Source organism: Lactuca virosa, chromosome 7 (genome assembly GCF_052849685.1).
Source record: "Lactuca virosa cultivar CGN04683 chromosome 7, Lactuca_virosa_CGN04683_v6, whole genome shotgun sequence".
Taxonomy (NCBI): domain Eukaryota; kingdom Viridiplantae; phylum Streptophyta; class Magnoliopsida; order Asterales; family Asteraceae; genus Lactuca; species Lactuca virosa.
This window is the reverse complement of record NC_136432.1, coordinates 184,322,143-184,337,663: the sequence shown is the minus strand read 5'-3', so window position 1 is coordinate 184,337,663 and position 15,521 is coordinate 184,322,143.

Below are 15,521 nucleotides of genomic sequence, written 5' to 3'. Positions count from 1 at the left end.
TGAAATAGACTGAAGGGGTAGGCTAGCACCTAGATATGCTTGGCAGTATCCGTGTAACATTCATAAAATTCAAGAAAATTTTGAACTTTTATATATGATCAAAACCATCATTATTTACAAAATTTTTTCAAAATAAGTTCAACATCAGAAAAGTCCCAAAAAGTGAAACAAAACATGAGGAGGTGCACGATCACGCCTGCACCTTCCCACGATCCTCAGAAGTACCTAAAACATAATCCAAAACTGTAAGCCCAAAGCTTAGTCAGTTCCCCCAAAATAGCACCACAACACACAATCATAAATACCACAACAACAACATGCATACAGAACCTTCAGCATGTCTGGACCGCCGCACCGGGCCTACAGCCTGTCTGGACCATTCTCCGGGTCTTCGACCTGACTGGTCCGCCTCACCGGCCTTCAGTCTATCCGGGTCGGCCTAGGTCTCTTGGCTTTCATCACAAAGTAGGACCACCTCAACCCAACCACAAGACACATGTCTACATATACATAAATCATAAACATATAATGAATCAAACGACAACAGACAGATCTTATAGATCAATAAGCATAGCATTATCTGTGACATCCCCAAATTTCATGGCCAGAAAAGACCGATTTCGTTTATGCTTTTTAAAATAAAATCAGAGTAATCTGTCAAAAGGTGTTGCAGAATTTGTCACCAAAACAAAATATAATAAATATTTATGAAAAAATTTCTTACAGAAATGTATTTCCATTTTACTATAAAACTCGGGATGTCCACATCGATACAGACCAAAAGCATAAACAGAACATACATTCATTTACACTAGTGATTTACATCTCCTTTTATCTCTCAGTGCAAAGCAGCTTCGTATCGATACCTGTGATACAAATAAACTGAGTGGGTCAGGCTTGGGAGCCTGATGAGCATATAGGGTTTTCAACCCACAATAATATAATTATTATATTTAATCATCAAACAATCAATCCAATTACCCATCCCCATTATCTTCTTTATTTCTTAAGGTCTTACCCTAAGAATCCATTATCCTTCATTCATTCGTTCCTAAGGATTGACCTAAGGAATTGGCACAAAGTCCATTGCTGCCCGAGGTTCATCTACGCAGTACTAAATCCATAACTACCAAGGTTCATTTATACAATACTAAATCCATAGCTACCATGGTTCATCTATACAATACTAAATCCATAGCTACCATTGTTCATCTATATAGTACTAAATCCATAGCTACCATTGTATTTATATAAGGCACTAAGTCCATAGCTGCCAGGGTTTTTAGAGTACACCGGTGAACATCAAGTCCACAACACCTACAAGTTGCGAGCTTGCTAGTGTTCCACAGGACTGTCTAGAATAGTCCGTGGTTGTCATCCCTACTCTGCTGAATGACAGGGGCCATTGTTTGGGTAACGGTTTCACTCATTTTTCACCTGTCACCCTCATTTCATGTCTAGAATACTCCGTGGTTGTCATCCCTACTCTGCTGAATGACGGGGGCCATTGTTTGGGTAACGGTTTCACTCATTTTTCACCTGTCACCCTCATTTCATGATCTAATCATCTTTCGTCTCATCCTCAAACAAATCTTTCATCACTCACCAACTATTTCGTCTACCCATGTTCTACCCAACATATTTGTAGATATAAATTACGTATATAGTTTAAATCATATACAAACCTGTATAAAACATTCACCCAACATCCATCTCAAATAAACAAACAATATATATACCCATAACACGTATTTCATAGCAAATACTTCATATCTATGTGTTAGAAGAAAGTAACTATACACTCACTTGATAACACGATGATCGGACAACACCTCGTCTCTTAAAATAATCTTTTCCGATAAAACTGGGATGTTTTTCTTGAAAACCGGGCTTCTCGCGGGTAGATTTTCCGCTCGGAAACTCTACTTCTCGGGATCTTCGGTGCTTCGGAACTTGCCTCGGGTCTCGGGAATAATATTGGGGCTTCAGGGTATTTCTTGCACGCAAAACGAGGAAAATATGGGAGAGAAAGAAAGATTTTGGGCAAAAACGATCTACAGCCTCGGCCTTCTATTTATAGCAGCGAGACCTCGGACTACGTTGGGCGTACCGAGGCCCTATGTTGGGCGTACTTCGGATCAACTTCCACGTGGCGAAGTCTCGGTAGTGGAACGTGGCTCTTCTTCGGACCGCACAATGCAGCAGTACGCTATGCGTAACTTCCTTGTACGCAGGGCGTACTTCGGTGTCGACGTGTACGCGGGGCGTACCTCCTCATACGCTGGGCGTACCTCGCATCCCTAGGCTCCCTTCGGATAAGCTTTGATATGCGTGCCAGGAACTTCAAAAATTCGTAACTTTCGCATATGAGCTCCGTTTTCGACGTTCTTTATATCCACGCGTAGGTGAGACTATGCTCTACAGCTTTCATTTAGTCTTCGTCGGCTAATTTTGATTTTTTTTTATTATATTATTTTTAGTAGGCCGGGACAGGAAAACTCCGTTATAAAATCGTAACTTCTTCATCCGACGTCGGTTTTCGTCTGTCTTTTTACCGTTGGACTACTAACGACGAGATCTTCGATTCTCGTTTAGATTGTTTTGGCCAATTTAGAAAAATCATAACTTCCTCATACGAAGTCAGATTTAGACGTTCTTTTTATGCACGCTCTCGGTTTAATGTATTCTACAACTTTTGTTTAGATTACTAAGGCTAGATATCGTTCCAACTTAAATTCGTAGTTTACATCATTCAGTGTCGTGCCGGTTCTGTCACGAAACTTTGACAGGTTATAACTTCTTCGTTATAACTCGGATTTCGGCATTCTAGATAAACTTCCATCAAAAGGTCATTTTTGATGCTTATCGTGTCTAAATTGAGTAGCCCGGATCTACAGGCGTTACAATTATCTCCTCCTTAGGATGATTACATCCCAGAATCATCAACGAAATAGGGTTTATTTAATGATTCCATACGTTATCTCTTCATCCTAGGTAATAACCGTAACTTCTATGTTTCCTCGAACGAGTATCGAACTCTAGGGCTTCCTGACTGCAGACGATGCCCAATCTTGCTCCTGCTTTTCGTATTATGTTGGACGTTCAATCGTAATCTTCGAGTTACAGAAGAAGTCCTTATTTTGGACTCCTTCTTCTTCTTAGGAGAAATACCTTCCTTTATTTATTGTAACAGACCGATGGGTCGTACTTTAATGACCTCTCATCGCATGATGCAACGGTTAGACTCAGGTCTTTTAGAGTTAAATTCCAGAATGGAATATACCTTCCTTCATATTCTAATGCGATATAACCACATTTAAGATGTAGCATTTCCAGCTATAAACTTCATTAATAATGAGCGCGTTACCAATTATTGCGTTGATTTCAATCTTCTGACTTCAGTCAAATGCTACATCGAACTCGGTTCTCGGAACCACGTAACAAACTCATCGTAGTCGGACTCAATTTGATATGACCACTAGGGTCGAAATAACAATCATCCTACTACTCATTACCGAAACAAAGGTAATGACATACCTGAATAAAACGGAATCAATTACTAGCTTCTTGGTAACCTTGTGACTTTCCCTGATCCAAGTGCGAGTGTTGTGCTTCCGGTAGTATAGGCCTCTACTACCATTCATACGTACTTATACTCATCCAAGTATTGTCTCGCGTTCTCCAAGTCCCATACAAAAATCACACAATCATTCAACACATCAGATAACAAAACCAGGGTTTATATTAATTTTGGAAACTATTACACAAAAGTTTAAGTTCACCCTATACTATGCCTCTAATAGGCTACACCATAAGTTACTATTCACATTGTTACTTCATAATTTGATCTTTGGATATGAAATCCTTATTCCTGATTCCTCGCGTTATTGTATGCTTCGTCGAGGATCATGTGGAATGCCCTTGGCTTTGGTGGTGCCTCTATCCTTGCTGCCCCATTTTTCTTTGGGCAGTCACTAGACATGTGCCCCATGCATCCGCATCTGTAGCATACCTTATCATTATGTGTACAATTCGAGGAATAGTAGCCGATCCTTCCACATTTGTAACATGTTACTTCTTCGTTGCATGCTCCAAAGTGCTTCTTCCTGCACTTTTCACACCACTTGGTTCCATATCTCTGGTCATCCAAGTTAGACTTTGCGAACTTTCCCTTACTATCAGGTCTTGAGGATCCTTCAAGCTTCCTCTTCTCGCCAACTTCAGCTCTCTCCAGGCCCTTCTCTCTTATCTGAGTCTTGACATTCTTAGCAGCCTAGATGGCGGCTTTCAGAGTGGTTGCTTGCTTGACTATCGGGCCAAAGTTCGCTAGTAATCCGCGGGCAAACTTGTTAACTTTGGATAGTTCAGTTGGAATGAGATAAGGAACAAGCTTCATCTTTTCCGTGAAACTAGTAGCGTATTCACTGACGCTCATTTTTCCCTTCTTCAAATTTTAAAACTCATTATTGATTTCCTGAAGATCCTGCTCAGAGCAGTATTGCATTTTCAGTTGCACCGCGAACTCTTCCCAAGACATCTTGCTAGCTTCTCCCTTGGGCATCGAATCAGCTAGCAACTTCCACCAGCTCAGTACACCAGATTTTAACAGAGGGATCGCGAGCGTGGTCTTCTGTCTATTGCTGCATTCATAACTTTCAAACATTGTCTCCATCTCGGAGATTCAGTCCATAACTTGCACCGGTGTCGGGCTTCCGAATGGACACGGTGGCTTAGATGCCATGAAATCCTTGTATTTACATCCTCTTCCATCATTTCCTCCATCACGATTGTTTTGTCTAACAATTGGTGGGTTGGCTTGACCAACGGTCCCACTGAAGTTTCCTCCTTCCGACGGCCCTCCATTCACCTCGGGCTCTTCAACCTGTATTGAAAGTTCTTCACGATTTTGCTGAAGCAGACGTCTAGTTTCTTCCATCTGACGATCCAACATCGTCAGAATCATCAATTGTACACCAGCCATTGTCACCGGCTCAGGTGCTGCTGCTACCATAGGTATTTGCTCAATCACTGGTGGTTGAGGCCGTTGATTCCTGTTTTCGTTCACGTTTCCAGCTCCACTCCTGGTTCTTGCCAATTTTGATCTATACACCGAATAAGGTGATTTTAGATCCTTATTCACGGTAGAAATTCAAATTATTCTTATCACTCCGAAAGGTTTACATGCTAGTTCTAATATCGTAGTCGTACGCTTAGAATCCTGAACACATAAGGTTTCCAGATCCGGTTGGCAACAAACCATAGATCCGAACAAATAATATCATATATGGCAAATACATAACATTTAGCACATAAAAGCATTTTAGGCAACTTTCCTAAAATAAACTAGTGCTCACATCTCACAATCATCGCTTAGCATTCTAAGTTTAAGTCTAGTAATCCTACAAATTCCTAGTTCGCTTAAACTATTGCTCTGATACCAACTGTGACATCCCCAAATTTCATGGCCAGAAAAGACCGATTTCGTTTATGATTTTTAAAATAAAATCAGAGTAATCTTTCAAAAGGTGTTGCGGAATTTGTACCCAAAACAAAATATAATAAATACATTCATTTACACTAGTCATTTACATCTCCTTTAACATCTCAGTGCAAAGCAGCTTCGCATCAATACTTGTGATACAAATAAACTGAGTGGGTCAGGCTTGGGAGCCTGATGAGCATATAGGGTTTTCAAGCCACAATAATATAATTATTATATTTAATCATCAAACAATCAATCCAATTACCCATACTCATTATCTTCTTTATTTCTTAAGGTCTTACCCTAAGAATCCATTATCCTTCATTCATTCGTTCCTAAGGATTGACCTAAGGAATTGGCACAAAGTCCATTGTTGCCCGAGGTTCATCTACGCAGTACTAAATCCATAGCTACCAAGGTTCATCTATACAGTACTAAATCCATAGCTACCATGGTTCATCTATACAGTACTAAATCCATACCTACCATTGTTCATCTATACAGTACTAAATCCATAGCTACCATTGTATTTATATAAGTCACTAAGTCCATAGCTGCCAGGGTTTTTAGAGTACATCGGTGAACATCAAGTCCACAACACCTACAAGTTGCGAGCTTGCTAGTGTTCCAAAGGACTGTCTAGAATAGTCCGTGGTTGTCATCCCTACTCTGCTAAATGACGGGGGCCATCGTTTGGGTAACAGTTTCACTCATTTTTCACCTGTCACCCTCATTTCATGATCTAATCATCTTTCGTCTCATCCTCAAACAAATCTTTCGTCACTCACCAACTATTTCATCTACCCATGTTCCACCCAACATATTTGTAAATATAAATTACGTATATAGTTTAAATCATATACAAACCTGTATAAAACATTCACCCAATATCCATCTCGAATAAACAAACAATATATATACACATAACTCGTATTTCATAGTAAATACTTCATATCTATGTGTTAGAAGAAAGTAACTATACACACACTTGATAACACGATGATCGGACAACACCTCGTCTCTTAAAATAATCTTTTCCGATAAAACCGGGATGTTTTTCTTGAAAACCGGGCTGTCGCGGGCAGAGTTTCGGCTCGGAAACTTTACTTCTCGGGATCTTTGGGGCTTCGGAACTTGCCCCGGGTCTCGGGAATAATACAGGGGCTTCGGGGTATTTCTTGCATGCAAAACGAGGAAAATATGGGAGAGAAAGAAAGATTTTGAGAAAAAAAGATTGGAAGCCTCGACCTTCTATTTATAGCAGCGAGACCTCGGACTACGCTGGGCGTTCCGAGGCCCTACGTTGGGCGTACTTCGGATGAGGATTCCACGTGGCAAAGTCTCGGTGGTGGAACGTGGCTCTTCTTCGGACCGCACAATACAGCAGTACGCTGCGCGTAACTTCCTCGCACGCAGGGCGTACTTCGATGTCGACATGTACGCGGGGCGCACCTCCTCGTACGCTGGGCGTACCTCACATCCCTAGGCCCCCTTCAGATAAGCTTTGGTATGCGTGCCACAAACTTCAAAAATTCGTAACTTTCGCATACGAGCTCCGTTTTCGACATTCTTTATATCCATTTAGACTTCCTCGGCTAATTTTGACTTATTTTTATTATATTATCTTTAGTAGGCTGGGACAGGAAAACTCCGTTATAAAATCATAACTTCTTCATCCGACGTCCGTTTTCGTCTGTCTTTTTACCGTTGGACTACTAACGACGAAATCTTCGATTCTAGTTTAGATTGTTTCGGCCAATTATCACTCGATCCCAATTTCAAGATTTCGGGCTGCATACTGCTAAGTCGAAATTAGAAAAATCATAAAGTCCTCATACGAAGTCAGATTTAGACGTTCTTTTTATGCACGCTCTCGGTTTAATGTATTCTACGACTTTTGTTTAGATTACTAAGGCTAGATATCGTTCCATCTTAAATTTGTAGTTCACGTCGTTCAGTGTCGTGCCGGTTCTGTCGCGAAACTTCGACATGTCATAACTTCTTCGTTATAACTCGGATTTCGGCATTCTTTATATTTTCGGAAACCTTGTCACATATACTTCAACTTGGTTAAGATTATTCATTCTAGATAAAGTTCCATCAAAAGGTCATTTTTGATGCTTATCGTCTCTAAATTGACTAGCCCGGATCTACGGGCGTTACATTATCCTATCTATCAGGATACAGATGTAACAATTCCGAATAATACTCAATCATGCAACAAACAAGATAATCAATCCGAAAAGGGCCGGCCTTGGTGCCTTTGACCCAACAAGTATAGTGAGGAACACTCACCTCACAAGCTACACAGATCTGACAAGGTCTGACTCCGAATCTCAACTCTATACTCAAAGCCTACAACCACCAAGTGAGAAATTTCCATCAAATTACCAAAATACCCAAAGTACCATTAAGGTCAAACATAGCCAAAAAGGGAAAAAGGTCAAGAAAAGTCAACTCAACTTGATTGACACATCGTGGTACACTTTTACCACGTCGTAGTTCTGGATATGAAAAACAGTCATGAACCGCCCTACAACCACGTCGTGGTGGCCTTGCTACGTCGTGATTACGGGTTTTTCAGCAACTTACTACATTCAGCCACCTTGTCTGGTTCCAAAAGGTCTACAATTCAGACTTGGTCCAAAAACAGGGTCTATTTGGATAAGGTTTCAAACTTTCTCCAATAGAACCCTCTAAATACATAGATCTTGTCTTTTAAAGTCTAAAGCACTACATGGTCTCACCAATAATCGTCCAATCCATGGGGTCGCTTGACCAAAGCAACAAGAGAGTCTCTAAAACCATAAAAGTCAGTGCTTTTCTGACATGCATGTCCAATACATGTCTTGAACTCTCATTAGGTCAAAATAGGGCAAAAAGGCCAAGATTTCATGCATGACCCTCAAACTCAATTCTAGACTAGATCCAGAGAGCCAAATACTCCAAATGGTCTGGAGACTCATAAATTTGTATGCTTTATGAAGTCCAACAACCCAAGGCAACAAGATCTAGAGAAAAACAAGGGAAATATCCATAGATCAACTCATAAACTCATCAAGATGAAGACTTTATACCTCCTTGAGATGCTAGAGGAAGGTGAACTCCTGGATCTTCTTTTCCTTGGAATCCCAATGAGGTCTTCCACCACCTTCTTCCTTCACAAGCACCAAAAACTCACACTTTTAAGGCTAAAATCACAAAAAGGCTCTAGGGTTTGCAAGGAACGATTATTGAGAGATGGAGCCTAATGGGAGGAGGCTAGAACGGGGCTAAGGATCTCTAAATAGGGCTCAAACCTTAAACTCTAGGCTTTTCCCCAACAGCCACTACCACGTCGTTGCACAATCACCACGTCATGGTGATTCATTAAATCTCACGGCCCGAAACTCGACGCCACGTCGTGGTGAGGCTCCACCACGTCGTGGTTTTCAAAGAAGATGGCCATATATACTTGAAAGTAATACCATACCTGCAACAGGGTGTTACAACTCTCCCCCACTTGAATCCGACTTCGTCCTTGAAATCACATGCAAAGAACAGATATGGGTAACGCTCCTGCATCTCAGCCTCTGGCTAACAGGTCCACTCGAAGTCCCTCCGGTGCTGCTATCGTACCTTTACCAAAGGTACTTCCTTGCTGCACAAAACCTTTACTTTACTTTCTAGAATATCTACTTGCCTCTCAACATAGTTCAGGCGCTCATCAACCTGAATATCATCCAAGGAAACCGCTGCATCCTCATCCAATATGCACTTTCGCAGCTACGAAACATGGAAAGTGTTGTGAATCCGACTGAGCTCGTTAGGAAGAGCCAATCTATAAGCGACCTTGCCAACCCTACCAATAACCTGAAATGGCCCAATATATTGAGGACCCAATTCCCCCTCTTCCTGAAGCGAATCACACATTTCCAAGGTGAGACTTTCAGTAACACCATGTCTCCGATCTGAAACTCCAACTCGGATCGGCGTTGGTCGGCATAACTCTTATGCCAATAATGAGCAGCCTGCAATCTCTTCCTGATCTACTGAATCATCTCTATAGTCTGAAGGACCACCTCGGTCTGCCCCATAACCCTGTAAACAACCTCGCCCCAGCAAATCGGGGTACGACATCTCCGTCCCTACAAGAGCTCAAAAAGCGGAGCACCAATGCTGGAGTTAAAACTGTTGTTGTAGGAGAATTTCGCAAGAGGTAGGTAGGAGTCCCAACTCCCACCAAAATTGATGACACGGGCTCGCAACATATCCTCGAGGGTCTGTATCGTCCGCTCACTCTGGCCATCGGTCTGCGGATGATAAGTTGCTGAAGTGCAACCTCGTTCCTAGTTCCTCATGGAACTTTTACCAGAAACGGGAGGTGAATCGAACATCTCGGTCTAAAACAATGGAGACTGGAACCCCATGGTGAGCAACAATGTCACGAATATACACATCGGCCAAATTTTCGGCCGATGAACTTTCTGTTGGATTAGATGTCTAAGCCCATAACTATTATTGGTATGTACTCGACCCGAGTGTAGCATGGTCCATTTGGGTTGCATATCATCAAGACAATTTGTTAGGATGGACTTTTGAGAGAAGGTAATTTATGGTTTATCAATATATTATAAGTTATAATATATTAATATGAAATCATATGTTTTAATTAGTATTGATCAAGAATTAATTTGGAATTAACTTAGTGATCAAAAGAGACTAATTGAATCTATGGGGACTAATTATGATAATTAGTTATATTTATATGTGTTGGGCTTATGATCCATGTTGGACCAAGTTTATGTATGGATACATAAAGAGTTGGGCCACATGAACCATGGATCATAAAAACCTATGGGTATGGATTTTGGTTATACCCATGACTCTTGAAATACCACACATAAAAATACATGCATCATGACCTAAAAACGCCACTTGTGGTTACACATGAAGTTCTTGGAGTTCATGGGTGTTTTTGGGTGCATGGAATTCTCTCTCAAGTTCCACCTTTGTCCATGGTGTGTTGTGATTCCATTTGAGGCTTCCACACTATTGGGGCTAAGCTCTTAAGGCCACATACATCAAGACTTCAAGCTCCATCAAAAGGTATGTTATCCTAACTAGTATCTTATATGATTTCTGTCAAATGTATGGTAGTTGTAGGTTTAATACCTTGGAAACCATTTGCATGTATAATTAGTGAAAACATAGATCCAAGGTATATTTAGGGTTGTATGTGCACCATAGGATGTTGTAGTATACTAAAACCCAACAATTTTGGAGCTCAAAAGTTTTTTTTTAAAAGTTGTGATCTTAAGAGTTTTGAAACTTCCATAAGTTATGGATGTGAAATGTCTCATTCATTAACTCTTTAGGTTATGAATTCCAAGTGTCTTCAAAGGATAATTGTCAAAGTTTCAAGTTTTGTATTAGTTTATATGATTAGCTAATTTCTTGAAAATTGTTGATGTGAATTATCTTTACTTATGAGTTTAATCTAGATCATAGAAAAATTATTTGATTATTGTGTTAATTGGAATATTTGATGTTAATGGTTTTTATGAACTCCATAATTTTTCCTCAAGTTATGGAAAATGAAGAGTTTTTCTTTTTAAAGTGTCATTAAGTCTCATAGGTTATGAAAATGGAAGAGTCTTTATTTTTAATGTCATCATTAAATGATTTTATGTCTTCCATAACTTGTCCTCAAGTGATGGAACTTGAAAGGTTTTTCATTAAACCATAATTAAACTCATAAGTTATGAAAATCCAAGAGTTTTGAAAAGTTTCAAAACTTGCCCTCAAGTTTTGGAATTTGTAACGTTAACTCCCCATGTATACTTTAATTCCAACCCTTAGAATTTTTAAAAGTTAAAATTCAAACTTTATGTACTTCATTACATTAATTAAAGTGTTTAATTAAAAGAGTTAATAATTCCATAAAGACATGGTTTAAGTTTAATTAAATTAAGAGTATAGTTTAATTAATAGATTAAACCACCAAGTATTTTAAATGTTTAAAATACACCCTTATACTATTATTATAATTTTAATTACATATATATGTATAAGAATAAGTCAATCTTACCATTAGTAGGCCTCATTCACGAAGCCAGTCTCTAAGGGGGGTATAAGGTCACTGCCTATAAAATGGTAGTTTAATGGTTGTCCACTCTCACCCACCGCTTCCTTGACTGGTGGAGGGTCGTTAGCCGAACAGGTAGGATAAGGACTATAATTCTCCCTGCATTAAAAGTATAATGATAAATACGAAGTAACTAAACACTTATAAATTCCCAATCTTAGTTACTTAGGAAAATGTGAAATGGTGCTAACCCATGAAATTACACTTTGCACCTTTGTTAAGTCGTTAGTGGAGCGTGTGTGGTTAACCGACACACTAACATGGGACTGACAATGTGTGCCAAATGGTAACTTAAGTTTATCATAGATTGGTGGAGCGTGTGTGGTTAACCGGTACATCAATTAGGTGATAAAGTTAAGAGTACCAAGTTAATTTGCATGGTTATTCATACCTTGTTTGTGATCCTCGGCATCCCAGTCACAAACTTGAGACGGCACAATCGAGATTCAAACATGCCATTGAAAGTTCAATGTATCTTAACAGATCTAGGAGTTTCAAATCCAATTAAAACTTAATTATATTTCGTTTTTCATGGTGGAAATTGGTAAATCGTCATTTACCTACCTTCAAATATTTTATAACTTGGATTACGACGTCCCTCTTCCAGTTATAAATAGGTTGTTGGGTCCTAGCCTTAATATTTCATATTGGGTGTTATATTAAGGACTTTAAATCAACTAAACTTGAATTGCTCCCATTATAGATATCTAGTTAAGACAACTATGGTCTTCCCAAATCTTTAGGAAAAAGCTTTCCTGATGAAGATGATATCCGACATGGCAATCAAGGTGAAACATTAATCCCTTTGTTGTGCATTAATGGGACTGGAAATCATGCTTCACTTCCTCCACCTCCTCCAATTATTCTCCCTATCCCACAAGTTCACATACTTGAAAAATTCAAGCTCACTCAATCCCTATTGGCAAGACGGGAGAGTCGGGTGTCGAAGCCTCGAGGTAGCTGGCTGTTGACTTGGTTCTTCAGTCACACCCTGATGACAGATCAAGACATGACCCTTAATGATCTTACCTATTTGCTTGATGCTGCTAAATCAACAATGATTTGGGCCACTGGTAAAGCAAAATTTGATTGGAAGATCAACTTCCCAAACTTCCATGGACATTGACAATGGTAACATTAGAAGTCCAGAAAAGCTTTCTCTTCCCAATAGAAAGGGATCGGAGATGGTCAAGTCATTTGACCTAATGGTAAAGAGAAAGGATAAGTCTGAGATAGTCTCATGTACCATTTCCAAAGAGTCCATATGCCAAAAGAAAGGGGCATTGGTTGCGAAGCTGCCAGATTTACCTGAAAGATATGGTAAAGTCAAAAGTTTGACTCTACTTCAGGTAAAGTCAATTATCTAACTCTATTAAGTATCTTTTGGAGATTCCTAATACATAATGTAATCTAATTACATTTTGATGTTTTAGAGAATCAAAGGAAGCTTAAAGAAAGAGTATGTTGATTTTGATCGCGAAGTTGGTTCGGTGATCAGAATTTTGAGCAACTGCTTAAGAGTTACTATAGATTGCATAGGAATAGATATCAACATAGTTTTCATATGTATTTGCATTGTAAGGATAAGATTTTTCCGTAAGTTTTAAAATAAAAAAAAACAGTTTTGATTTATTTATTTTAAGTATCCTTACAATGGCATTTGTGAAAAATTGTTATTTACATGTTTCCATTCATAGCAATATTGGAAATGGATTGATTCTTTCATTTGTGGTAGTGTCATAATTTACCAAATAAGGAAATATTCTCATCACCCAAGTTTCAGTTGGATAGAAACTTGGAATCATGCAAGTTGTATTGTGTGATGAATGAGAATTTTCATCTTTGGGAAATTAAGACTAAGTCCTTGTTCACATGTATGTGTGAGTTGAGTGAAGGACTAAAGGATTGGGTACACTTGGTTGTGCGTTGATCAGGTTCACCAAAAAGGTCAATAAGATTATTTGTTATGATTTACTAAAGTTTAGTAAATATGGTTATGCTTACAAGTTTAAGTGTAATTCTGAAACATTGGAAAAGTTTTAATGTATGGCAGAACGGATGAGAAGAATCAGATAAGGCAGAAAGATAAAAGTTTCTCCAATTTGAAGAGATGGGAGAGTACTTGAGTATCTTATTTTATGGTTATCTTAGTGATTATGAAACCATATCACAATTGATCTTCTAAGGACACCTTAGGGCATTTGTTTGGCTAAGGAGAGGAATCGTGAATTGTTGAAATGGTTAAATTGAATGATAAATCGTACTTCGTTCCAAAATCAAGTCTTAGAGTCATACTCCAAGATTGATCCATGAGTGACATAATCTAAAGAAAGGTTTAAAACACTTGTCAAATGTAGAGTAAAACGTTTTCTTACTCTTGTACATTTGAAATCGGTAAGTTGTGATGTTTTGGATAAAACAAAGACCAACTAAGACCAATTGTGTGAAGTGTCTATCTTGATTAGAATACGCACTAGCTCTTGAATATTTGTTTTGTCAAGGAATGGTTCTTGACAAAAAGAATCTTATATGTCAAGAGGACAGTGGGAGTCTTAAAGATCTTGAATAGTTTCAAGAACTAATCAAGAGTAAACCAATTGTTAATCACTAGCACACAACTTGAGGTATGTAACCTATTGTGTTGACATATTCTTGTGATTAAGGTTATGACAAATTCACATGGATAGGAACACTTACACCATAAAAATCTAAGTGTCATAAGGTTTCTCTCTGATTCATGAAAATGATGGTGAGGAAAGTTTTTCACTAAGTAGATTTTAAGTAGATAGCGATTGTGTAATTTGCATTCTCAAAGTCGTTAGTGGAGCGTGCGTGGTTAACCGGCACACTAACATGGACTTGTGAGAAATGGCAAAAGGTCTAAACATTGTGATTACGGCATCCCTCTTCATAATTGTTTAGAAATACATGTGAGCTATCTAAGGAAATGTGTATGTTTTTTGATAAAATCTTATCAAAGCAATCTCGTATCAGAAATCTGAACTTGGGTAAGAAAATCAATAAAGTATTGATTTCTAGAAGTCCAGTTGATGTATGGGTACATGTCAAAGCTAGTGGGAGCATAAGTGTTATTCTAGTAAGATAATAATCATTATGCTAGTGGGAGCATGATTATTATGTTAAAGGTTGCAAGTTAGAAATGTTAATTATAGAAAACAAAACTTTCAATTCGCTTTGAAAAGTTGTTTTGCTATAATTAAGGGAGAAGATTTTATACTTTATTCCATTTCTACAAGCTTAGATTGAGATTTTAATCAACTTTAGTCATGGATATATATGAATGTTATGTTGGAATGGTTCAACATAAGGAAATTCTATATATTTTGTATTCTCAAAATTCGATTATGATTACGGCATACCTCTTCATAGTTCGAATTTTGAGAACATGGCAAATAAAATTTTATAGCATGAATCGTGTCCCATATGCTTCGGGTATAGGATCGATTACATGTTCTATAACATTTATCCTTTCTAAATTTTCCAAATGTCTGGGGCATTAAGAAGGGAAAAGGTCTAGAATTGGATATGACTAAAATGATTAAACACTTGTCGAGGCCAATCTAAGGTTTACCAAAGATTGGTTGCTCAGGGACAGTTGGAAGTATAGTGTTAATTTTGGAAGGACCATATTGACATATTCTGAAAAGAGGCAACTCTTATTCATAAGTGATAGTCAAAATGGGAATATGGAAATATTCTCATAGGTGGAAGTTATTCAATCTGTGTAAGATTAGAAAACTTAATGCAAGAAGGATGTTCAAAGCAATGTACTTTCAATATGAGACTTCGTTTCCATGGAGTTGATCTCCATTGGAATACTCTGTAATGGCTAGTGACAAGTCTTTGTGACTTTGTGCATAATCATTACAGAGGATCAATGTATATAAGTTT